Genomic DNA, 25,918 nt, shown 5'->3' on the forward strand with positions numbered 1-25,918 from the left:
CGGATTCGGTCATAACGGGGTCCAATAAGAATCTCTAAACGCTAAGTCAAATGCCTTTTAATTCTGCTTTGATTAGTTCCGGAGGATGTTGCGCAATCGCTGTGCTGGACGTTTCCATCAGGGTTCTTAAGCATGCTTCCTCTTTATAATGGGATAGGAATCCTTCCAGTAGCTCCGAAGAAAACGTAATCATAAACAGACTAATATCGCGTTTTTATAACAGGAATAAAAAAATCATAAAGCAAAAATAAATGTTGCTATTTTCTTTTTGCCATTTGTTTCCTCTACATAGATAGATCTACGTCATTATATAGGGACCATCAAAATAAAGTGAGACCAGAATATTAAATAATGTGGTTACGTGCATGATTAATATCATGATTGAGTGGCATATTAGAAGCCATCTTGAATCTGGGTGATACAAACAGAATTCTGTTAAAATGTAAAAGTGAAGTAGTTTTGAAACAGTCTACTTTCATATTCAGGCCTGGTTTATGGTTGTTGTATAACATTTCCGTGCACTCTTTTGCAGCGATTAACTTGTAAGAGAAGCAGCATCACATCTAATCTTTGGAGAGAAGAAAAAGCCCACAACATTTGTCTTCTCTCTTTGCAAAGCTTTAGTCAAATTACCTCAGCCTGGAGGTACAGGCTTGCCACTTTGCCTTTGAAGGCTGTATCAGACACAGGTTTGTCAGACGAGAGAAGGTAGGAATTTCATTTTGAAGTGGCTTAGGGCAGAGGCTGAGCTTTTCCGAGTTCTCTTGGAGCAGATGAGCATCGACTGGCCTCCCTCTGTGAAGATAACGTCACTCATATCACACCAGAACCTCGTAGAATCACCTGCTGCGCTTGCAACGAAATAACCGACTACTTGGGTGCAATCTTCTAGCACACGGTCCCATCTAATAATTTGTTTCAGATGAAGTGGGTTTGTTGTTTGCGGGAGTTTCTCTCTGTGCGGTCCGCAGCTCGGACTTGTTTCGTCTTGCACCCTCGCAGCAGCTCTTACTAAGCGGTGGATGTGTGGCTTGTTTTGATGGCAGGGGATCAGTTGGCTAATAACGGCTGATGTCAGTGCAGGTGGAGGTCAGATCCTCTTGTTTCAGTCCCCCGCTCACTGCGCTGTATTCATGCACGGCCCCAAGTGTACGGAGCGGGAGCCAAGCGGGTGACACACTAGAAGCGGTTGCTTTGCATCTTTGCAACTGCGGGGTTATTCATGTCACGCAGTCTCGGCCTGGTCCTTTGCTCTGGGGCCTGAGATCTGGATCGCTCAGCTAGTGAAGGAACTGCATTAACACTGCGAACACAACTCAGTCTTTCCCGTGAAGGGTCAAAAGTCACGATCCCAGAAGAGTAAAATCTAAGAAACTAGCAACTGGAATAGTTCATCCTCACCCTCAGGCCATCCAAGATGCATCATCAGAAATGTGTCTCTGCAAAAGATGCTGTGCAGTGAATGGGTGCCGTCAGTATTAGAGTCCAAACACGCCACAATAGTCCATCAATTGATGTCTTGTGAAGTCAAAAGATGTGTGTTTGTTATAAATCTGTCATTTGGATAAACTGTTGCTTCTGCTAAGATATGAGTTAGGAGATAAATCTGCACAAGCCAAAACAGCTCTAAACAACAGGAGATGCACTTTTCACTGGATAAAGCTTTTTTATGGATTACTAGTATGTCAGTATGTCTTAATGATAGATTTTTTTCTTGCATCGTTTGGCTTCCCAAGATGTTAACTGATGGACTGCGGTGTTGTTTTTATCAGCTATCTGCACTCTCGTTCTGACGGCACCCATTCACTGCAGAGCATCCAGTGCTGAGCAAGAAACAAATTCTATTTTTATTCTGTTTTCTGTTTCAATGTAAAATGTAATGAAATGTGTATTTCAGCAAATGAGTATATCAGAATGATTTCTGAAGGATCGTGTGACACTGAAGACTGGCGTAATGATGCTGAAAATACAGCTTTACCATTACAGAAATAAATTACATTTCAACACATATTCGCATAAAAAACAGCAAGTTTAAATTTTAATAATATTTTACAATATTACCGTAATTAGGATGAAAAAAATAAAGCCTTGATGAGCAGAAGATAATTCATTTAAAAAAATAATACATTTAAAAAAATATTTTAAACAGTAGTGTTGATCATTTCATGTGAAAAGTTACACTTTATTTTGGTAGACATTCTACTATCTATAAGTAACTATATGTCAACTAATTTTCATTCATTTACATCTACATGTCTACTTAGGGTAGGTTTAGAGTTAGTAGGGTAAGTTGACATACACTTGTAAAGTTTCCATCAAAATAAATTGTTGAAGATATTAATCAGACAGTCTACTAATACTCTAATGACTGCTAGTTGATTCTTAGTTGCAAAGATACTTACTGTTAGTAGAAAGTCTAAAGGGGACTATCGAAATAAAGCATTACCAGAAAACAAAATCTTTGAAACATGTTTGAGGTGGTTCAAAGACCTCAAAAAGACGTCTCAATCTTTTTGCTTTCTAGGAGAAATAACCGCAATGGTAAAAAGGGTTTATACATGAATTTATGTTTAAAAACCCGTCCTTCGCTCTTACTTGAGTACATATCTGAGAAGCAGAGAGAAGCTCTCTATTGTCTGGTTCATGCACCTGCCCGTGATGGATTGGGCTGGAATATCTCAGACTTACTAATTAGAAGGGATCTTCACATACTTCTGACATGTAGTGTGTATATAAAACAATAATGATCTGAACAGATTGATCTTGTGGCAGCGATCACGTTATGGTAGCTTGCACTTGTTTCTGATTGCTCTAAACGACCTGTCATTTCTCTTTCAGTAGAAACACTTTGATGTGACGATGTAAAAGCCCTTTTGTTTTCGGTGTAATTTCGGAGCGGTGGGGTTCTCTTCCCTGTTGTTGTGCAGTTTCATTAGGTACAACTAATGAAAAGATGGCCCTCGGATATCCCCGCTGGTGACTGTCCGCTGGCCTCTACTTATTTCCCATCATCCCTCTTAACCCTTCAAACAGGTGTGCTTTTCTCGTGTTTGAAGTCCCTGCCCGTGGCGCTGAACACAGTCAACAATCAGCAGTCAAAATGTCCAAAAAAGTGCTTGTTTTCAGGCAGTTGGCATTTAGAGCATCTTCTTAAAAAGACTAACAAGTGTTCTAAAAATAGCCATTAAAGGTTCTTATGATAATGACCGTTATAATTCCACTCCTCTGAAGCCTTAATAAGGATCAAATCCAGCTCAAAGTTTCACTGAATATATCCAACAAAATCAAAGCTCTGAAATATAATTTGAATTTGGCTTTAGATTCAGCTCGGGTTGGGTTAGGAAGCACTGATCGCCAAAACCAATGAGATGTAAATGTGGAATGTAGAATGAGTTGAAGTGCTTTTCAGGGAATAATAGCTTTGATTTTACAATGTTTTCGAAAAAAAATCTCAGTTTGGGTAGTCCACTTTACTAACTATTAGTAACTTTGTAACTACATGTCGAATAACTCTCATTGTAGACCGTTTAGGGTTATTAGAACGAGTTGGCATATACTTGCAAAGTTTCTGATAGTATGTAGTATGTTAAGGACTCATCAAAATAAAGTGTTAGAAGGCTGCATTATTTGAACAAATATACAGTTAAAAACAGTAATATTGTGAAATATTATTACACATTTTCAATGTGAATATATGTTGAAATGTAATATATTTCTGTGATGCGCAGATGACTTTACAGCAACATTACTTCAGTCATCAGTGTCACATGATCCTTCAGAAACCATGCTAATTCTGATTTGAAGAAACCTTTTTGATTATTAGCAATGTTGAAAACAGTTTTTTTTTAATGAGTGTTTTTTATGTAACATTATAAATATCTGTACTGTCACTTTTAATGAAGTCATTTCCATCACATAAGGCAAACACGGCAAAAAATAATAACTGTTATACATTATCATAACTATAACCTAAAACGTCAAAATTATAAGAAATTATAAGTCAAAATTAGATAAAAACGGATAATGAACAGGTCAAAATTATAAAAATAAATATGAAGAACTATGAAAAAGTCAATAACATGTTTTGGGACAGTCTAAATGAACTTTAAAATGAGACTAAAAAGTAGAACATCTTGTCATAATTATGATGTTTGTTATACTTTTGACTTTTTGTCTCATGCTTTCAAATGTTAAAGCAAGCGTAAACAACAAGCACAAGTGTGAACAAGCGCAAAATCAAGATGGCGAGCACACAATTTAAATCTGATTAAGACTGTTTTAGCCTTGAGGTGTTGTTAAAATGTGGTGGAAAAAGATGTTCAGGGAGCCGTCTTGAATCAGTGGGCTTCTCAGAGATCCTCTGTGAAAGGCTTTTCTGCTCACAGACAGGTGAACGAGGCTTTGAACGCTGCCGTTTGAAAGCGCAGATGAGAAACAAGATCTGCAACTCGATCTCGGGGCAATTAGAGCCACAATAGAATGCTTATTTATTTGGCTTCCTTTGATTTTCGAATGATGTTTCAAGAATACGAAATCAAAACGAGCTTCGTCGGTGTATGAATGGACGGTGGACACTGTTTCTGATCTTCAAATTCGTTCTTGGGCAGGAGGTTAAAAGCGGTTCGGAGCGCACCACGGTCAGTCTTTTTCTCATGTTTGTAGACAGACGGGGAGGGCAGTCAAAGGAGGAGGAGGAGGGGGCAATTCCCACCCTTTTCCTTTTTTCTGCCAGTATTCTTCTCTGAAAGGAGTGTGACCACCGGATCCGCCTGGGATGAAATGTCATATCTCAGAGTGATCTTTATCGCTTAATTGCTTCCTTTGTCTCCCATGATTCCCCAGGCCCTACCGTGACTCTGTGGGCAGGCCGGGCTTTGAAGTGTCAGGGGAGGTTATAGGGATACGGACTGAGCCGTGATGCTGGTCGAGACTGGGAGGTGCTGTGATGTGTCTGACGGCTCGATGCTGCTGCTGTCCGAGATGAAAAATACACTCAAATAATATTAAATAACAGAGCCTTCATACGGCCAGGCTGTGCAACGTATATCAAAAAAGTGAATCGAAGTTGTCCTTCATTTGGTTTTAGGACAGCTTTTTTGATTCACTTCAAATGTTGACTGTAGTTTTCACTCTTAAGAGTAAAGGTGATAAATGCTTTAGAAGAACCATTCAGTCAAATCTGTTTCTTACCTTTTTATAACCCGAAGAACCTTTTTTTGGTAAACAAAAGAATACTCTAATGACTGCTAGTTGAGTTACAAAGTTACTTAACGTTAGTAGAAAGTGGACTATCGATATTTGATACAATCAATGTGATTAAATATTTCACATCACCAGATGAGTCCTCGCTGAAACGCAAGTGTTTTGTTCAATTGCTCGCTGAATCAATTCTGCTCTCTGGCCAATTTAGTCATCATGAACAACAAAGTGCAGATATGCGTATGAATGAATGTAAAAGATACTCATTTCACAACTTATATTTAACCCCTTATGGTCACACTTTAGGATAAGTAACACTACATAAATGTAAACAACTATAATTAGTAACTTTCTATGTTTTTATTAAGTGAACAATAAATACAAAGTCGGTAATATTGAAAATATATTTGGCTTAACACCCATAGACGGGTTTTTATTTATTAGATTGACATTAAGCTACTTTGCCCATTAGAGATCAACTATAATGCATTTACTTACACATATTTAAGAATTAAGATATTTTATGATTTAGTTAACACTGCTTGGGAATATTTAAAATGAATAAAGGTTATACAGTGCTATCGTGGTTGCATAGTGTGCATGACACTTATGAAGCACTGTGATCTGCAAATGAGCTGAAAAGTAAAATTTATTGTAAAGAAAAAAAAACAAGCTCGGATGGGCCTGAGGACGAGTACGTAAATGCTCCGTAAACACATTCATTTGTATACTTTCCGTCTTGTTACAGTACAGTCAGGCAGCTCAAACTAAAGGTCAGCCCAATCCCTTCCACAGGGCCACGAGCAGATGTTCACTCTGGTGTGAGAGTGAGCCAAATATGAAACAAATGTGAAAAATTTTACACAAGAAAAAAAAAAAAAATCAAAGCGGGGAGGAGCGCTGCACTGCTTTCAAACATCATTTGGGACGTGTTTAAGGAGAGACAGCTGGATTGGTGCTGTGATGAACATAAGCCTGACGCAATTGGGCCTTTGAGCGCCATTAACATCCACACACATAAAAATAATCAGCAAAGCATCTGAAACTCAGGAATATGACGTTATGTATGTGTGAAAGCGCAGCATGAAATCAACAAAACAGTATCTGTGGCATAAGCAACAGTTGGTAATGGGGCAGATTTTTGCACCATCTGGTGGCAGGAGGCAATAATTCAGCTCCTTCGTACAAACAATAGGATTGGGCGGCAAAATAGACTATACACGGACTTCACAGCATATGAGAAATCAAGAAGATCAAGTGCTTCCACTTTTAGAATGAGGTGCTTTGCTTTATAAGGAATATATGCAAAGATGGCCCTTTCATTTGTTTGGTTTTGGCTAGAGCACTGAACACTCTGTCTGCATTCTGCATGTGTATGTATGCTGTACACTTTAGTTTTTGCTTTAAAAAAGGTACTATACAGTGGTTTATCTAAGCATGCGAATCACCCAAAACCGGCTTACTCTACAAAACTCCAATAATGTACCTATACTTACTATACTTGAACACAAATGCCAACAACGGTCATTCCTTTTAACAAAAATTATAAATACATATGCAAGTTATTGCTTAATATAGGCTTTTTTATGTAATGTTTTGCACAAAACTATATTACAACCTTAAAAAACTATTTGATATGTGGACTAATAAATTTTGATGATTGCATTACAGAAACATCTCCATATTTTTGCCTTTTCTAATGTAGTAAACTTGCTCAGTAGCACACCCCGTACAACACTGATGTGAAGCGCTCGGGAACGAGTCCTAAGAAACACAAATCACAATCAAGCAGCTCAGAGACTTGTTGAAGCACGCTGAAATAGCATGTTTGCTTCATATATCTCATGTTTGATCTTGTACACCGTCTGTTAGGTTTAATGTGCTACATTAACTTTCTGGTGCCACTCACCCGATATTTCACTCTCAAACCGCTGTGATACATACAATAACCAACAGAATTAAATCTCCATGTTGGTGTGTTTTGAATAAAAAATAACTTTTATGAAGCGCTTTGAACTTTTATCGAAGTGCACTTTTAAACTTTTAAGTGCATTCATAATCATGTAAAATCTTACGTTTATCTTTAAGATTCCTTTTTAAATCATTAGGATTTAATCATTTGTCCTGCTTTACAGAGGTGCACTTTATTTTGATGTGTTGTAACGTGCTCTACTGTAATTTTAACTAGTGTACTGAATTGCAACTTTATCCGCACAAATCTATAATTACAAATTAATTTAATGAGGCTCTCAAGCGAAAGCACACACATCAATCTCAAATCATCTTTTAAATGTGAAATCGGCAAGGCTAAAGCTCCAAAAAAAAAACCTTGCACCGTGTGTGACGCTTAAAGTGTGCAGTTTGATGAAGAGCCTTTTAATAGATGTTTTAATAAAAATTACATAAAAGTATATTTAGGTGATTGTCAGTACACTTTTACCATAATTAGGTAATTATCAAATTAATCAATCCATTGCTTGATTACATTTTACTGCAATGCATTTTCCTTTAATTGTAAATAACATGCAATTAAGTCTGAAACCATTACATCCAGTTCAGTATGTCTTATTTTTAAAAGTATCCTGAAGTCTACTTCTTTACACAAGGGTCTACAGTAAAGTGCTTTGTTTGAGGATCCAACTGAAGTTGCAGCACAAATGTTCATTTTAGAGTTGGACCTACATGACCACTAGTTGTTTAGAAGAAAACCTGCATGTTTGGAACTACAACAGGCTAGCAGGATATGATTGGTTCAGCTCTCTCCTAATGAGAGAGATTCCTGACATGTCTCTTTGTTTTTGCCTGTAGGTTTATTTGAAGGTCATTGTACCATTTTTTTCCTTCTCCATAATGCCGAGCAGAATTAGACGAAGGATGGAGAGAAACGTGGCTTAATGAAGACCAGACACTGGTGAGGGGCACCGTTTCTCTCAGGATTATCACCCGTTCTGATTTACCGCGGGAGTTTCTGGATGCTTTCGAGCGCTGTGATGGCTGGACCTCTGATCTGAACCCGAGCGCTCTTATCAGGTGCCTGCGTGTGTCTGGTTACCATGTGTGAGGTGGCTTGTGGCCGCAGCCTTGCCCGGAAAGGCTCGGAGCGGAGCGAGTCATTAGGAAGTGCGTCTGTCTGGAGTGCATTAGGGTGCAGGTAATGCAACTCTTACAAGCACCGAGTCGGGCGGGTGGGGGTGATATGTGAGAGGGCTCATGGGGGAAAAAAAGACAAACAGCCCGTCCAGAGAAAGCCAGCGCTAAAATGTTACCCACAGCTGCAGTTTTGACTGCACATCTCGACTGTTTGACAGCGTTTGGTGTTTCTCATCACGGTTCTGCTTACATTGGCTCTGTGTGAGTTTCATCAAACATTCATGATTCACTCCGGACAGCGAGATGAAGAGGGAGAGTGGATCCAATCTGCATTCCAGCTCCATGTTTCCCTGGGCCTCGGCGTGAATGTGAGGAATGAGTGAGCTGGTTTTTAGACAGATGGTGTGATAAACATTCCTGTACTTTAGTCATCGGCACTGCACTGATTGGTAAGTGAAGAAGAACAGTGACTCTTCGGGCCTCGTGCGTTTGAGAGGACGCAGGCCACGTTTACGGTACACCTGCCCGCTCACATTTTGATTAGAAGCGGTCAGCGCTACATCCAGGTGTAAACAGGGTCCAAAAGGTTTTGTGATCAGATCGCTCCAATCTTTTTCTGCAAGCCTCAACAAGTGCCAACATTTAATAACTAAAAAATCTTCATGCTGTTTGAAAAGTCTTCATAGCTTGTAGGAAACTTTCAGTTTAATGACTGTTTAAAAAGCTTGCAATTAAAGTGCCCCTGTTGTGGATTTTTCAAAATGACCTCCTACGGTGTGTAACACAATCTAAAAGTGCACAGTGTATAAAGTTATTGTCTCTCAAAAGAAAGAGTCGACTCTGGTTCATTGAACCACAAGTTTATAAAATAAGTTTCAAGCGGATTCATGATGATGTCAAAATGAAAATGAAACATTAGCATATTGCCCTCTGTAACGGGGCTGATGAGACAAGAGGAGCTCAGATCCGTATGCAGACTTTTAATAAACACGGTCAAAACACAGGAAGGGTCAAACACATTATGGAAACAGGTATAGTGAAGTTGAGACAAGAGAATAATCCAAACAGAATCCAGGGGGCTAGATGAAAGGGGTAAACCAGAAACACGAGCAATAGTCCAAAAGCAAGGCAAAGGGTAAATCCAAGATAAGCATGCAGACATCAGGAAACACAACGACACTTCGACTAAAAGCTAAATACTGTTTGGTAAGTGAAACTGTTTCAAAATATTATAAAGCAGTAAGCAAACTATCCAAAAGCACTCCAAATTCACTAATTCGTTTTCATTCACTCTTGTCAAGTGAACTGAATGAGTGCACTAATATAGTGAAGTAGTGAATGAGGGTAAAGGGGCGAGTTAGGATACAGCCAATGTGGTAAAGGGAGAGACACCTGACACACACCCACTCGATGGTCTTTTTGCGTTGTTTCTGAATGAAAAATCTAATTGATCAATCACTGGAGGGGTTTGGAAAAATGAATCATTAAGCAAATCATTCAGACGGTCTGTGTGATCAAATCAACAATAATAGCTAGAAATGAAGTGTCCCCAAATAAGCAAGCCAGAAGCAACAGTGGCAAGGAACCAAAACCCCATCCGTAAAAGAATGGAGAAAAAAAAAACCTGAGAAAAGACAGGCTCAGTTGGGGGCCAGCACTTAATTTCTAGTTAAATTTTAAATGCAGCTATGTCAGATCATTTGAAGGACTTATAGTGAGTGTGTGAGTGTGAGTGAAAGAGAGAGAGAGAGTGTGTGTGTGTGTGTGTGTGTGTGTGTGTGTGTGTGTGCGTGTCTGGTTCATGGGATTTGTTCACGGGCTCATCTATGTGTTCTGGGCTCCGTTGCAGGTCATCTCTTGGTGCTGATCCATTATCTGATCTGGATACAAACTGAGAAACAGAATAAGAAAAAAAGAGACTAATATTAGCACAGATGCCATTATTTTTACAATGTAATGAGTACATTGTGTGTTATGGGGAATGTTCCCAGTTCTGACAGATCTACTTAATGCAGTCCAACAATCCTAATGGATTTGAATAATAGAAGAGTATTAGTGTGTTATGTATAAACTAGGTTTAAGAGATGGGTCTGTAATCTAGATTTACACTGATAGAGTGTGTCTGCCTCCCGAACAGAGTTAGGGAGATTGTACAGAATTCGGGTGCTAAATAGGAAAAAATATCTGCTGCCTGCAGTCGATTTTGATATTTTAGGTATTATCAAATGGGTTTTAGGAACGCAGTGGACATGCAGGACTATAATGTGATAGGAGCTCGATCAAGTATTGAGGAGCTAAACCATTCAGGGCTTTATAAGTAATTAACAAGATTTTAAAATCTATCCAATGTTCGATAGGGAGCAAGTGCAATGTTGACAGAACCGGGCTAATATGATCATACATTTCTGCATTTGATGTGGAGAGCATAGGTCAAAAGTAAGATATGTTGTTGAGATAGAAAAACACAGTTTAATAGATGCTAGAAACATGGCTTTCAAAGGAAAGATATCAAACAGCACACCTAGGTTTGTAACTGATGAAGCATAAATATAAAACATTGTTTCAACATTAATAGGCATTAGTAAGCAGATAATAAATGCAGCTATAAATGTTTTTGTTCTTGAGCATAACTATAATGTTTAATAATTCTATTTTCATATTTTACTAAGAATGAATTTATAATTTATAAATTATTTTGTGATTTTTCAAACCAGTTATTTAAGAGTCCATAAGATAATTTAGAAAGTGTATGCAAATTAATAAACTATTTAAATGTACGCTGTTTTTTTACCTTATATTAACCTGAAGCACTACACTGATTTAGTGGCTTATGGAAGTAGTTACCTAGCTCTACTCTACTGTATAGACTTGTTTAAAACAAGAAGAAGAAGAATCATCATATAGCTGATAAAGCACACAAGAAAATACTAAAAATGTAACTTTAACAAAAATAGAAAATTAAATATAAAAACTATTTTAAAATATTAATAAAAACCTATAACAGGATCTGCACCCTATCAAGACAATGGCTGCTTGACTTTGCTTGAATGAAGGCGTGTTTTACAGTCATTTTTTACAGTCTTTGGCATTCATTTCAAACTCAATTCCTGGAGGGTCACAGCTTTTTCCTCCAAGCCTAATCAAACACACCTGATCCAGCCAATCATGGGATCACAAGAAACTTCCAAGCAGGTGTGATTTGGAGCTAAACTGTGCAGAGCTGTGGCCCTCGGGAATTTAATTTAAGTCTATGGTACAAACACAAATGTGTGAAATTGAACTATAAGTGGTATTCTTAGAAGTGTTTAGAAATGGCACAAATGCTGCCAAGAAGCAAAAGACCAAGTAAAGTCCCAAAGCAGGTCATGGAGTGAGTGCTGAGGAGCATGGTGTGAAAAGTTCTCTGCTGATTTTACAGCTGAAGACTTCCACTGGCATTGATATAAGCAACAAACTGCAGCAGGAGCTTCATAAAATGGGTTTTCAAGGCTGGCAACTTCATGCGAGCGTCACATCAACAAATACATTGACATAAATAGACTGTGGAGCAGTGGAAACCTGGTCTGTGGAGTGACGGCAGTCTGATGGGAGAGTCTGGTCTTGCTGGATGTCAGGAGAACGTCACCTGCCTGACTGTATAGTGACGACTGTGAAGTTTGCTGGAGGAGGGACACTGGTACAGGGCTGTTTTAAGGCACTGGGTTCGGCCCCTAACCCCAGTGACAGGATAATCACAGGACAAGACATTTTGGAGGATACCATGCTTTCAACATTCTGGGAACAGTTTGGGAAAGGCCCTGTACTATTCCAGGTTGACAGTGCCCCACAGAACATGATACTGCCATTATTACATACATCTTGGGTTGTGATTTTTCAATGTAAAACTTTTTACTTACATTACATGGACGTAACCCAACCCCTGCCCTAAACCTACCATTTAGAGAATACACAAGATATAACAGACAGATACCATCAGATATCGTCTTTAAAAGCAAAACAATTCATTTGCCTGTTACATGTTTTATATGGTTCAGAGGTGGGCCAGTATAGGGTAAGGGTAGGGTTGGGGTTAAGTGCTCCAATGAATTTTATCCAAAATAAATATTTAAGAAAGTACATAAGCAGCCAGTGTTCCAAATCACTTTTCTTAAACTCAGTTCACAGTGGTTAACTTCTAATAATGCTGTCTAATTTGAGCGAATTGGTAGGTTTTCATGGAAAATCCGAGCATGGCACTGCGTCATTATGTCATGTCTGTAAACATAAAGATTGAGTTCTGGCTCACTTTATTCACCCGAGGATCCTGCAGGAGGATTGTAGCCTAATCCCAAAGCTGGAATAAATGTATTACAGAAAGCCTGGGATTACACAATATATATATGGATGTATTTTAAAGAAAACCAGTTTGAAGAGTGCAGTTAACATTTTGGGTTAAAAGAATTTCTTAATATACAATTCCAATGATGTGACAATCAGAGATTAGACTGAAATCTACACGCTAATACACACTATACTCATAGTTGCGCCATACTGATGTTGTTAACATTAATATACAGGGTTTTGAGATTTCATGTAATCGATTGTTAAATTAAATCACCATTGGTAGAGCGATTTATGATAATGCTTTTTTCCTCAGTCAAAACAAAGCACGGCAGATGTACTTGTTCAGATGACAGTATCAGTGAAAATTCTTATTTGGGTCATATATTCTAAGACGTAGTTTAGAATTTGTGATTACTAAGTACAGGATTCATTTCAGGGCACTGACTGACAGATTTACATCAAAACATTAGATTCGTCCACGCCGCAGTACAACCCACCCACAGGACATAATTCCACAAGAAACTTCAATCATTGGTGGCGACAGAGGCAAAATTACGGACTGCAATTTTAAAATATATATAAAACCATTAAATTAAGAAAAATTTGAAAACAAAAGAGGACACTGCACATCATATGCAGGATACCCCTGGATCAAATAGCGACGGCAAGGGGTCCTGACTAAACGTCAATATGTGACAAGTTGGGAATGAAAACATGTTGATTGTTGATGTATTGAAATTTATGTCATTGCATTGAAGCTCCTTTGGCGCATGGTGTAATGTCAGTGCATTTCCAAACAAGATGTTTGAATATGTGGATGCACAAGCGATATTTGAGATCTGCAGCAGAGGGGAAGATTTTTCATTGAATAATGACATACATTTCATGGGTGTTTATGAGATGATGTCTTTTCCTTCTTAAGCACTCCTCACACGTGGTTTGCTGTTTTGTATAGTTTTGAACTGCTCCATTCCTCAATAACAGCCCCTTTGTAAATCTCCATCACGCTGTGAAAGATTCATCAAACAAATGGCGCAGAAACGTTCGGCGATTGTGTTTCTAATCATTTGAAAGGCTTGTGATTGTTTACATCAGTATTAACGCACCACTTGTGCTCTAAATGGAGCCTATGAACACGATGTCAAACTGAAGAGAAGGTCCTCAATCAAACCAAAAATGGTTGAACCGGGCAGGTTGATAGAAACCCTACTGGTTTAAACTGTTTATACAGTTAAAACTCTGAATGTGCGGAAATATTACTTTAATACATACATTGCTGATACAAATCAGCTGATGACAGACTGAGACAAATTATGTTCCCTAAACACCTTCACATACTTTCAGACAATTTTCGCAACTCAAGGAAATTGCGTTTATTATAATGAAGGACTAAACCGTTTATTAATGATACGTACTTGTTGAAACACGTGACTAACTAATTCAAAATACATAACTGCAATGATATATTACGTAACAATTAGTTAATAAACAAGTAAAGTCGTAGCATTTATGATAACTTTGCAAATCGTTAGCTAATGATTAATTAAAGCAGAAAACTGGAAGTTGAAAGTCATGGCTTCGAATTGATTACTTAATCTATGAATCATATAGAATGTTCATTAGTTGCTGATGCAGTGATCTTTAATAAATAGTTTAGTCCTTCATGAGTTATACATCAACTCATGATTATCTGTGCTATAGTTGAGCATTATTACCGTTTAGTTTCTTTATTTCCCATATGATCTTTCCAAGATGACAACCCACCAAATCCAGTCCAAATAAAGTGCCTGAGAGTAGTTTCTGCTTATGTATTATTCTTTTTATGATTCTGCAGTGATCATGAAAACATAACATACCTACAAATTAAAGAATGGCTATCCTTGAGTCAAGAGCGCAAACACCGAACGCCAAACCAGAAGGCCTCATCCCGTCAGTCACAATAACAAACCCGCTCCCGACAGCCTGCGGTCAGAGATGAGAAACAGATCTTACCTGTTGACTGCTGAGGTTGATAACGCTGTTTGAGATGGGAGTGTTGATGGCAGACCACGAAGCCAGTTACGTGACAACAAGCCATCTGAAAAATGCAGATCTAAAATCCAGCAGAGAGAGAAGATACAGATCTGTCTTAGTCAATCCAGGGATTCTCCTCCTCTTTCCTGCTAATGATCCACGTTATCACTGCAGAGGTATGTCGATACTGATAAACTTCCTGGATATGAAATGAGAATCCTGTTACAAAACACCTATGTTAAGATCTTGTCTCATCTTAGTCTGTAGGCATTCATGTACGGTATCGTGTTCTGAAGTCTCGCTCTGTTAATCTCGTTCTTCATCATGTTTTCCATCAGTACACATCCTCGTAATCTTGACAGCTGTCCATCCGCCAAAGCGTGGCGTTTCACAGCTCGACATGCTCCGAAAGAAGACTCAGACCTTTATCTGGAATCAGATGCTCCACTCGTGGAAGAGAGAGTTTATTGTCATATCAAAGCTTCTGCAGAACACAAAAGAAGACATTTTGAACAATTTGGGGACAAAAATAATTTTTCTGGGGAAAAAATGTGAGCGTGATCTTTTTAAAGCGTGCTATGCAATAAAAAAATCGGTAACGCTTTAGAATAGGTGACACTTGTTAACAATTAATAAATCCTTTTTTGTAAGAAAAATATCCATATAATTAAATTTTTTTATATTTATATTTTGATTTAACTTAATTTTTGGATGAACTAACACTTTAAAATAAACACCAACAATACCTGTAAATGTAAACTGATATTCATATACATTAATACAAATATTTGGTATACTGGTATAAACATCTCATTGATTTATATTACAAGACTGTGAATTTATTCATATAAATATAAGCATCTGTACAAAATTGGACAAAAATCAAGCTGTTTTCCTTAACATTCTCAATATATCCAATTATTCTCAATATAGTGAATAAACTCTGATGTTTCAAAACATTACATGCCTCAACTCTTCAAATATTTATAGTTAAATAAATTATTTTACAAAAAAACTGACTTTCTATTATTTCATGTGTCTACAGGGTTAAGAAGTAACACTTCAATGTTATTTTAAAGTTGTATGAAATTGTAAAATCCTGAGGCTTGAGTTGAAAAAACCCAGCAATCCAGGGTTTGGTAAAATGGTCATAGTTTATGCATTTGGAACAAACGCTTGTAGTCTTTACTTCTCCTGTGCCAAACCTGTTTTCTACATAAATGTTGATCTGCTGCCTGGCAGTTCATCAGAAGATCTGCTCTCCCTCGGCCACCTTTAACATTTGGGCTCAGACTCGCACATTTTAGGAAGAACACAAATCCAAAAATAAAAGGTGCACCCAAGGACAGAGGCCTGGAATATTCATCCACTCTCAGCGTACAGCAGACACACACACACCAGGATGGAGCTCAGAATGAGCAGAAATTACGGCTTGTGTCCAAAGCAGTCTCCGGACCGCTTTCATACAAAACTACAAAGACAGGAATCTCTGCATGACATGAAACGATGAGCCCCAACCTCTTCTATGTTTCTAATGCGGCATACGGGTCAGGGCGGCGAGGCCCTCATGCCCCTGATAAGAAGTTCCTCAAGTTCTTATCATCATCCATCACATCTTATCAAAGTTTAGTGCTGAAAGGAGCAAATGCCCACATAGTGCAGACGGGAAAACTTGGACTGAAGCTGACATGGTTTTGGCTCTTTGCTATCTGTACAGATACAAGATGAACACGGGCATCATATTTCCCACCTCCAGCACGGCGTTTCTCTGTGAAGTGCAAACAAAGGCTTGACACGGATTCCTGGGGTGTGAGGCTTATCTTCTGTTTTGACCACCACACGAGTAGGAAGTTGCAAAATGTAGAGAGCAAACCCGACATATTCAAACTTTATTAGATACTGTTGTAGTTTTAACACTTTCGATTAGGGGACACGTTTTCTGTCAACTTAAAGTTTCTCCTTCAGTAAAGGTTAGTTCAGCCAAAAACTCACCTTCGAAGCATCTTGGATGTATGTGACATTCTTCTATCAGATGAAACCAATCAGTTAAATTAAAAATCGTCCAGGTTCCTCCGAGCCTTTCCATGGGACTAACATGCCTCATCTAATGAAGCTTAAATAAAAAGATGTGTGTGGTCTCAATATAAACAATGAAAGATAACATCAGCTAAAAAGTGAATCTATAAAAACGAAGGGGCTTATTGCTTTTATAAAATGGATGATCCATATGTAGCAAGGTTTCGCAAGTAAAATGTAATGAAATCAATAAGAACATTTTCAAAAACGGTTGTGGTAACCGTAAAAGCATAACAAGTGTATAACTGTAGGGTAAATTAAAACAGCTTTGAACACAGCTCGGCCAATCAGAATCAAGGACCCGAACTCTCAGTTTTATAACAATTGGCTTCCGTGTTTGCTCGTATTTAGCCCCTAGTTTTCTCCTAGTTCTTGCTCTGGTATTATATTTGTTTTCTGCATGGTTGAGTTTTGTCATTTGCCAGCAGGTATGTGCTGTGGTACGGTGAAGCTGTGCTCCAAGGATTCGATCCACCCATATCTCAGATATAAGCTGAAGCTCGTTCTGGCACCTCAGAAAGCTTCAATGGTGCCTTGATGTGCACTGCACTTCAGTCTCCTGATACGCCACACCAGCTGAAACCCCAAGTCCAACATCAACCTTTCAAACCGTGGGCTCTGTCCAACACTGTATAGGTACCACTGGATTAATGCGATATTCTTCTAGAGCTTAGAGCAGGGGTTTGCCAAATGACATTTACAAGCTGCTCATGAACGACACCCACAGTGCAGTCATAGCATAGTAGTGATAGCAGTGATCAGGAGTCAGATGAGACAGCACGGGCACTTGTGCTAAGGCAAGTTTAGCATCTTTAAATGATTTAGTCATCTCCGCTGACCAGGTGATCTGTTTGTTCCTGCTGTTCCCCTTGAGGGCCCTGTACAAAGGCTGCATGAGCGCAGCTGCCTGCGAAATGAAGAACCGGTAAAAAATCTACAGGGAATGGGAAACTCTGTAATGGCACTGACTTCAGTACGGCACTGTATATCTGTTGCTGTTAAGCCAAACTGGCACTTGACTGGGTTAAATATTAAAGGGATAGTTCAGCCAAAAATGAAAATTTGAAGTTTGTCTGTTTATCCGAGATAGGTGACTTTGTTTCTTCAGCAGAACACAAAGAAAGATTTGTAACTCAAAATGTTGCAGTGTGTCAGTTATATAATGGCAGTCAATGGGCGCACAATCTGTGAGAGTCAAGAAACATACACAAACAAAACAAAGTGAAATTGTGTGGCTTGTGACGAAACACTGATGAGTAGAGACTCAAAACGATCAGCAAAAAAATGAACAGTAAATATATAATTTTTCACCTCTGATCCAATGCCATGTCTAACTGTCTAAAAGTGCATTTCCACCACCTACCTCTCAAATGGACCGATTTTGGGCGCAAACTATCCCGTGCTGGCTGAGGGGAGTGAAAAGAGATGGCAGACGGGCAGCTGTTCAATGGAGATGTTAGCAAAGATTTATTCCATGTCTAAAAATGAAAAAAAGTCCATAATTCGATGAAAAGTTTGTGCCACATTTTTGAGGCCAAAGGGCATCCACAAGAATTCAAAAAGGCCTTTGGGATATTTTTGTGGTAGACTGGTACCTGATGGTGTCCTCAAATAAGGTTAATTTTCACTAAAAATGTGCATAGTGACATGATTAATCCCCAAAGACTGCCAGCCACCATCCTCTTTGGGGAGCATGTGGAAGAGTGATGCCCAAGGACTGTTGAAGCATTGCACTATACCCAGTTTTTCCATGCTAATGGACTTGGCTTTGGCAAGTTTGGATGTTTTTGATTAGTCCTACTCCTAACATTGCTGGAACAGTTTTAGTCAAATTGACAATGATTCAGAGCAAACTATGGATTTAAAGGCACAATTTGTAAGGTTTTTCTAATAAAATATCCAAAATATCAATCTCTGGGAAACATAGGCATAGTCCCGCGGTCTGCTGGGTTCTGTGTATTCCTGGGTCAATGTATGTTGCAAAATCAGGTTCTATGGGGAATATATTGCATTAAAGCTCGGTAAGTATGCCTGAACTGCTTGCCACCTTCCCTCTATCTCATCTTTAAGTTTCAAGCATATTGTCGTGCACCTTCTGGCTGTCATGTTCTTACCAAGGCTTTGAAGTCTTATAACTGTTATGGACCTCACTGCTGAAAGAAATTCATTCTTTATAGCAAGCCACAGTATAGTCGTCACAGGATTCATGTCTATACGTTAGCACTGTTCATTAAACAATTACCTGACAAGCAGAGAATGACAAACATGATGGCTTAAATGTCCATAACAAAATCCACCAACGACAGAACAGAATTACTAAACAAGATAGGTGATGAACCAATGAGAACATGACAAACAAATCATGCGACATGAAACCATAAACACGACTATGAGGAATTGCAAAATGAAGGCATAACCTGAAGATATTATTGTTTAATTATTTTTTTAGATTTTGAATTATATAACGTTTTAGTTTCAGAAAACAAGTGTAGAAATTATCCCGCGTTTTGCCATTTTTAATTCTTTTTTAATGTCTCTATAGTTTTTTAATTATTTTCATTTTGCATACTGCTACATAAAACGTAACTAAATGAAAAAAGCTATGTTGTCTTGGTGGCTAATTGTTTCTGTTTTTACGTGCGGTGTCTGTGAAAGTTAACTAAGTAGCGTAAGTGTTGATGAAATATTTCGAGCCTTTATTAGTGAGGTTTTTCTCAGTAAGTTGGCCGTAGTGTAGATGATATATTGAAACGTGCAGAAACACATAGCACATGTTTTCAGCTCTCATCTGGCCCGTTACAGACTCAGCCATATGTGAAAGCTGAGAAATGTGAACACTAACCACAGAAATCTGGAATATATTTGCTCTCCAGAACGACAGGCTGGTTGGTCTATATCTTTTACAAGATTTCATACAGACCTGGTTCAAAGAACATTAAAGCTGATACCTTATCTTGCCAACATGCTGCTCACACATCTGCACCCTAACCCGTGACATCTCTTTTCTATTGGTTACAAAAGATTTGTTGAAATCTTAAATGCTTCATCGCATTTTTTTGTGTTTTATAATACTCTTATTTAGTAGGCTGTGCATATTATGAAAGAACAGCAATAGTGCTCTTCACATACTGTTATAGAGGATATGCAAGCTTCTACCCTGACACAAAAAATAAAATAAAATAAAGCACTGTATTTGTTCCAGTAAATATACATAAACATCCCCTATAGTAGATACATTTACAGCAAAATACATAAAAAAAAACGATACAAATATGTCTGTATTGTATGATTGGAAAATACCTTTCCAATACCTTTGTTACATTATTATTATAATTATTATTTAAAATACTACAATAGCACATGTACTAACAGCAATTATAGAATGATTAATTTCATAACAACTTTCAACAACATTTCATTTCAATCAACTTCAATCATCCCATTAAGCCTGTAATTATCTCTCATTTAACTTTGATTTTATGTTCGGGAGATACATATTTTTTATGTTTTGCGTAATAAGTAGCAAAAATGACTTATCTAGGCATTTAGCGTCAGTATTTTTAATGTAAATTTAGTTATCTCAGCATCAATACATTTTCACCTGCATACTGGCTTTATCTTGCAATCTAAATCAAAGATTAATCTAACTCTATTTTTGTATAATGCAGTGACTGAAATACTTTAAAGCTTAAATGTCAGTTAAATTTCCCTTGTTCATTTATTTGAAACCTGATGGACACAAACCAAAAGATTCAGTTATTCATGTAAACGATTGTCCATGTGTCACATCTCTGAGGTTCTTCGTTGGTGTTTGAACTCGGGTGAGATGTTTCTTCATATCTGGTGTAATATCGTGGTGCTGTTCAGACACCTTCTAGTGTGTGACGGTGACTTTGTGAAGCGGTTTGTTTAGTGTGTCGCAACAGGTCAGCTTCTGATTCAGCCAACGATGGGAATCAATTAGGAAAGAGTGACGGGATCTTCAACTTGGATAATCTGACATATTTAGTCTTTTCCTCCACCGTTTTGTGCAGGACGTCTGTTGCTGATCTGCCGGTTTGTGTATGTAAACGTGAAGTCACTCATTCTTATATTTATACACACAAATGTCAAACTCCAGCTTGCTTTTGTTAACATAAATGCAGCCGCACCTCAAGACAAAAAATGAAAAGCGTTTACAGACCAGACTCTTCCTGTTCACATGTTATGCCGGGTGTGGATCCTCTGGATTTATTTAACACTGTTACTGTCTTCCACAGGACTGATGTGACCCTCAGAGTCATCTGATTCCAGACCGGATCGCTGTTTACTTTGAGCTTTTGGGGTTTTTTTTACCTCCATTTCCAAGAGTTTGAGCACGGTGTCAAGAGGAAAGTCAATTTTAAGAAATAAATCACTTTAGAAAGAATATTTATTTGTAAAATAAAATGAAAGACAATACAATGTTTGATTTTAAATAATGTAGAAAAATAAGTTATTAATCAAATAATAAAAATTATTAATTATTAGTATTTTGTGATGTAAGAACTATATGGGTAATAGTTCAAGAATTTTTTATTTTAACTTAAAAAAAAATTAACCAAGAAATATATAAACATATATAAACAGGAGAAAGATATTGATCATTAGAACGAGTGCAAGAGTGCATCAATGTCAGTACAGAATAACAAGAAAAAAATTATGTGATGCTACTGTTCTTAACTACAACTGTAACTGTGGCCTATGTCCTGAGGAAATAACCCTCCGTACCATCAGGTGGCAGTAGTCTGCATTTGTCATTTACAAATGGAAACCAGAAAGACTGCATATAAACAAATGCACTTACTTACTAGAGACTTTTGCTTGTTCTTGTCACTTCGTTGTTCTTTTCATGCACTGGTTTGCTAAGCCGAACAATCAATCGGAGAGAGCTCTCTCACAGACAAGATGCTTAATTAGCTGAAAAGCCATGGATTGTGGTCCGACGGATGCCAACATGGCTGAAAAACACTCAGAGCTTGGTTGTGTCACGACATTTATGGTGACAAAAATCAAATGTACAACATTGTGAAAATAAGAGCACTCACCCAGCAGAGCTGTATTCATCAATCTGTTCTTGCTTAAAGGGGAACTGTTTTTAGTGTTCTGAAGCTAGAACCTGTTCTCCACCAGTCTTTGGCCATATATATATATATTGTTTTGCACACCAGGTCACTCTCTTGTGCAAAATTTTGTATTTTTTAAATATACAAAGCTTCGCCTGGCTCCATTCGCCTGTCCCCGTTCATGCGGTGGAAATGCACAAAACAGTTGAAGAAATGGCACTGATCCATGTTGGTGGAAAAGCACTACATGTAATCCCTTTGCTACCAGCAGCATCAAAAGCAATTTAAAAAAACAAAGATCGTTTCCCAAATGGGCTGAAGCATTTACACCCTTCAGGAAGTCAGGCAGCCGATGGCTCACTTAGTTTATTCCGCAAACTAAGTATTAAGCTGCAAAAATGGTGAACTTTATCTTCAATGTTTTTGGAGGCGAAACCGAGCACTTATTCACAATCAAGTGCATACTGCAGCAGGTTTAAGTGTGCACATCATTAGCCCCATCTCCGGCTCTTCATGTGTTTAGTGAGGCAGCCTGTTGGCCTTTTAATATTTCCAGGATGCGGAGTGCACTGGGGCGCTCGGAGCAGCCGTGCCGCAGGCTGTTGTAAAAGCCGGTCAGCACGCATTCAAGTCTAATGGGATTTTAAGCATGACTCCCAGTGTGATGAATAGCGCACACCTGCACTGCTCACGAGAGTGACCCCGGCTCATAATCTGCAACATGAGAGCTCACCTGCCCCAGTCCAGATCACTAAAACAATCCCGACGCATCCACGCAACCTCCTCCCCCACTCGGCTCTGAAGTGTTTGTCTTGCTAATGTGGGACACCTCGGGGAGCGTCGGCTTTAATGCGAGGAGGCCAGCCAATGGGATGCTGCTGGAGTTGCAGCAATGCTTCCAGCCGGGCTCTCCTGAGGGGGGGTACGCTGGATTGTTTTACAAACAGAATTCCTTTAATTAATCACTGTGTTTGAACAGCTGGGCCACTCAAGTCAAGCCGTAATGGGATCTCTACATGGAAGTGTGGATTAGACACAAATTCTGCAAAATATATTTGTCAGGCGCTGTGGGTGGAAGCCATCGAGGAGTACGCTCGGGGCCCGGTCTGATCTCCGGGGCCTGGTCAGAGGCCAGAGAAGCGTGTGGGGGCCCCGCAGACAATCCAGCTGCGCCTGGCGCTCTACATACTCAAGATTTGTGGACAAGTGGGAATATTATAAATTACTCTAACACTGGACTTTGTTCCTCTGCCTCCTACAAAGAGTCTCAGAATATCAGACAGTCACAATAATAACTGAATAAAATATACTCACCGATAAGCAATAAAATATATTTACCAAACAGATTCCTGAACATTTAATAATGGTCTGTCAACATTGGCATGTAAGTCAAATCATGTGGTTTTGATTAAAACAACACGGTTCACTATGCTGATTGTGCATTTTAGAAACAGATCAGTGTTTTATGGTTAGTTTACCCAAAAATAATAATTTGCTCACCCTTGAATCATCCTAAGTATATGGGACTTTCTTCTTTCAGACAAATCAAGTCAGAGTTCTATAAAAAAAATTGCCCTGGCCTCTCCAAACCTTGAAAGGGGATCTTTATTTTCAACAGTTCAAAAGATGAAAAATAAAGTGTGCATATTCGTAATGAAATTATTCATGCCGTGAAAAAATCTGAAGCAATGTTGATGTCAAAATGAAATATTAGCAAATTGCCTGTCCACTTGTTGGACTTTTTGCATTGGTCTGAATGAAAATGCAAATTCATTCTTTGCCACTAGGTGCCACTTCTGAAGCGTTAAAAACTCACAAACAATGCTTTAAATGATATCAGCCAATCCCTGGAGGTGTTTGGAAAAATGAATTGTTGAGTGAATCGTTTGGGGTTTGTTGAACAAATAAGGCAAAAATAAGTGCATATTATAAGAAAGTTAAAGTGTTTCTTTGGCCTTGCATGCACCTCATTCTGTTATTTGGGACTCCAAAACCCAAAACATGAACCTTCAAAACTTTGGAGAGCATCTTTCTGAGCCAATATTAACCTGTCCAGTTTAATGGGCTACTAATCTGAAGGATACTCTACCACCCTATTTTCAGTTCTGACATTGTTACTCTGACGTTCTTGCTTCAAGACACTACAAAGTCTTGCACCAACAGCCACTAACAGTTCTGCGTCTGTGTGGGAGGAAATACCAGTAGGTGGCAGTAGTCTGCATTCGTCAGGGACAAAGCAGCAGTTGCTTACTAATTTGAATGGTCATGTAGCATTATCACATATTGGAGTGCTCAAGTAAGATGAAAATGTAAAATTAGCCTTCTGTGTTTGTCCTCTTGCCTTTGATTTTTGCTTGCTCTAATCACTAGGTGTTCAGCGATGGCCAATAGTCAACTTGGTGTTTCACTGCTCTAAGAACGCATCTCAAGATTTCTTGCAATGCATTAGCCAAACATCTTGTCTTGGGTTTTAGTTATACTAAAAGCATACAGTACTGTAATTTTTCAGTTTATTTTCATGCTTGGAATCTTCACGAATCTTCCGAACCCTTATACAAACTTCGATCCGTGATATTTTTGGCTATAATTCCAAATGAAGTCTTATTAGATTACATGTGAGTCGGTGTGTGACTGTGTACGCTCGTGGGCTGGAGGGGTATCGGGGGTTGAATGTGTTGTGTTTACATTGTCCTCCGTAGTACAGGGCATGGGGTTACGTGTTTATATCTTTGTTTCCTCTCTGCGTCTGCTCACACAAAGCAGCTGTCAGTGCTAATGTGTTTTGGACAGCGGAGAGGAGTCAGAGTCTGTCCTGGGAACGCAATGCGCTCCACGTTCACTTCTGCTTCCAGTTATGCTCTCGTAATCGAAACGTGCTTTAAAACATTTGTGGGCTTTTACAAAACACACAGTCAGAGCTCGCTGCATCCATTTTATTGTGTTAATTACAAGAAGTACCACAGTAAATGTACCTTTAATTAGGGATGGGCAATATCTTATCTTTAGCATAATTCAAGAGTCTGAAGTGATCAGACGTGGTTTCATATCACACAATGACGCTAAAATCATACTGTTTTATAGTGCATATAGTAATAACCCTGCTAAACCAGCCTAGGCTGGTTGGCTGGTGTTAGCTGGTTTAATCTGGTCAGCAGGTTGTTTTTAGAGGGGTTCGGCCACATTTCCAGCCTGTCAGGTCGGGAGACCAGCTAAAACCAGCTACTTTCAGTTTAAACCGGCTAAGACCAGCCAACCAGCCTAGGCTGGTTTTAGGGAAAGGCTATGTCGATTAGCATTGTATTATAAATATAATTGATCCATATAAAAATACTCAAGGTTGCTTGAGGAACACAGATAAAGATATATTGTTGCAGTCTTTATGTTTCCTGCATTTTATTCAGCCACAGAGATAACTGAATACCTTTGGGCCTTTGTCCATATTAAGGATTTCATGTAGGGTCATCGTTGCTATTACTCCTGCGATGCATATGTGCAGTTTCTGTGCGAGAGCGCCCTCTGGCTTCCTGTATGAATTAAACAGTCATTATATTACATGCATACTGAGCAATGCTGTTTTGGGTAAAATAGGAAAGATAATACTATTACTATTTTTTATATATTATTATGTTTCATTATATAATGATATGTCTCTTAGCAGATGCATAAGATTGCCTTCATTTGTGTCGTTGATATCGTTATCGCAATAAATGTCCGAAATAATTTTGATTATTTTTAAGCTCACATCACTTATCCCTACCTTTAACGTTAATAGCCATAGCTGTTGTCACTGTACGATCTCTTGTACTTGTCTGCAAAGCTGAAGTGAGAAATTGATTGTTCTGGTACAAAACGTTCATTGCCTGCCCCCCGTGAGATGGCATTGAGACCTTTATAGGAATTGCATTCAGGGAGGTCCCTTGGTTAAAATCATGATTGCTTTCCAGGCCCCTTTTAAGTCTGCACCCAGGACAAAAGGTCACGTTTTCCTCTTATCAGTGACCCTGTCTGTCTGTAAAACCACCTGCCATGATGTCACGTTGTTCCTATACAAATGCCACAGGGTTTTAGTGCATTGCTATACGGTTACTTCATGATAATCTGGTATACTTCAAGTGTACTTAATTGGAAGACTT

The sequence above is a fragment of the Puntigrus tetrazona genome, chromosome 17 (genome assembly GCF_018831695.1).
Source record: "Puntigrus tetrazona isolate hp1 chromosome 17, ASM1883169v1, whole genome shotgun sequence".
Taxonomy (NCBI): Eukaryota; Metazoa; Chordata; class Actinopteri; order Cypriniformes; family Cyprinidae; genus Puntigrus; species Puntigrus tetrazona.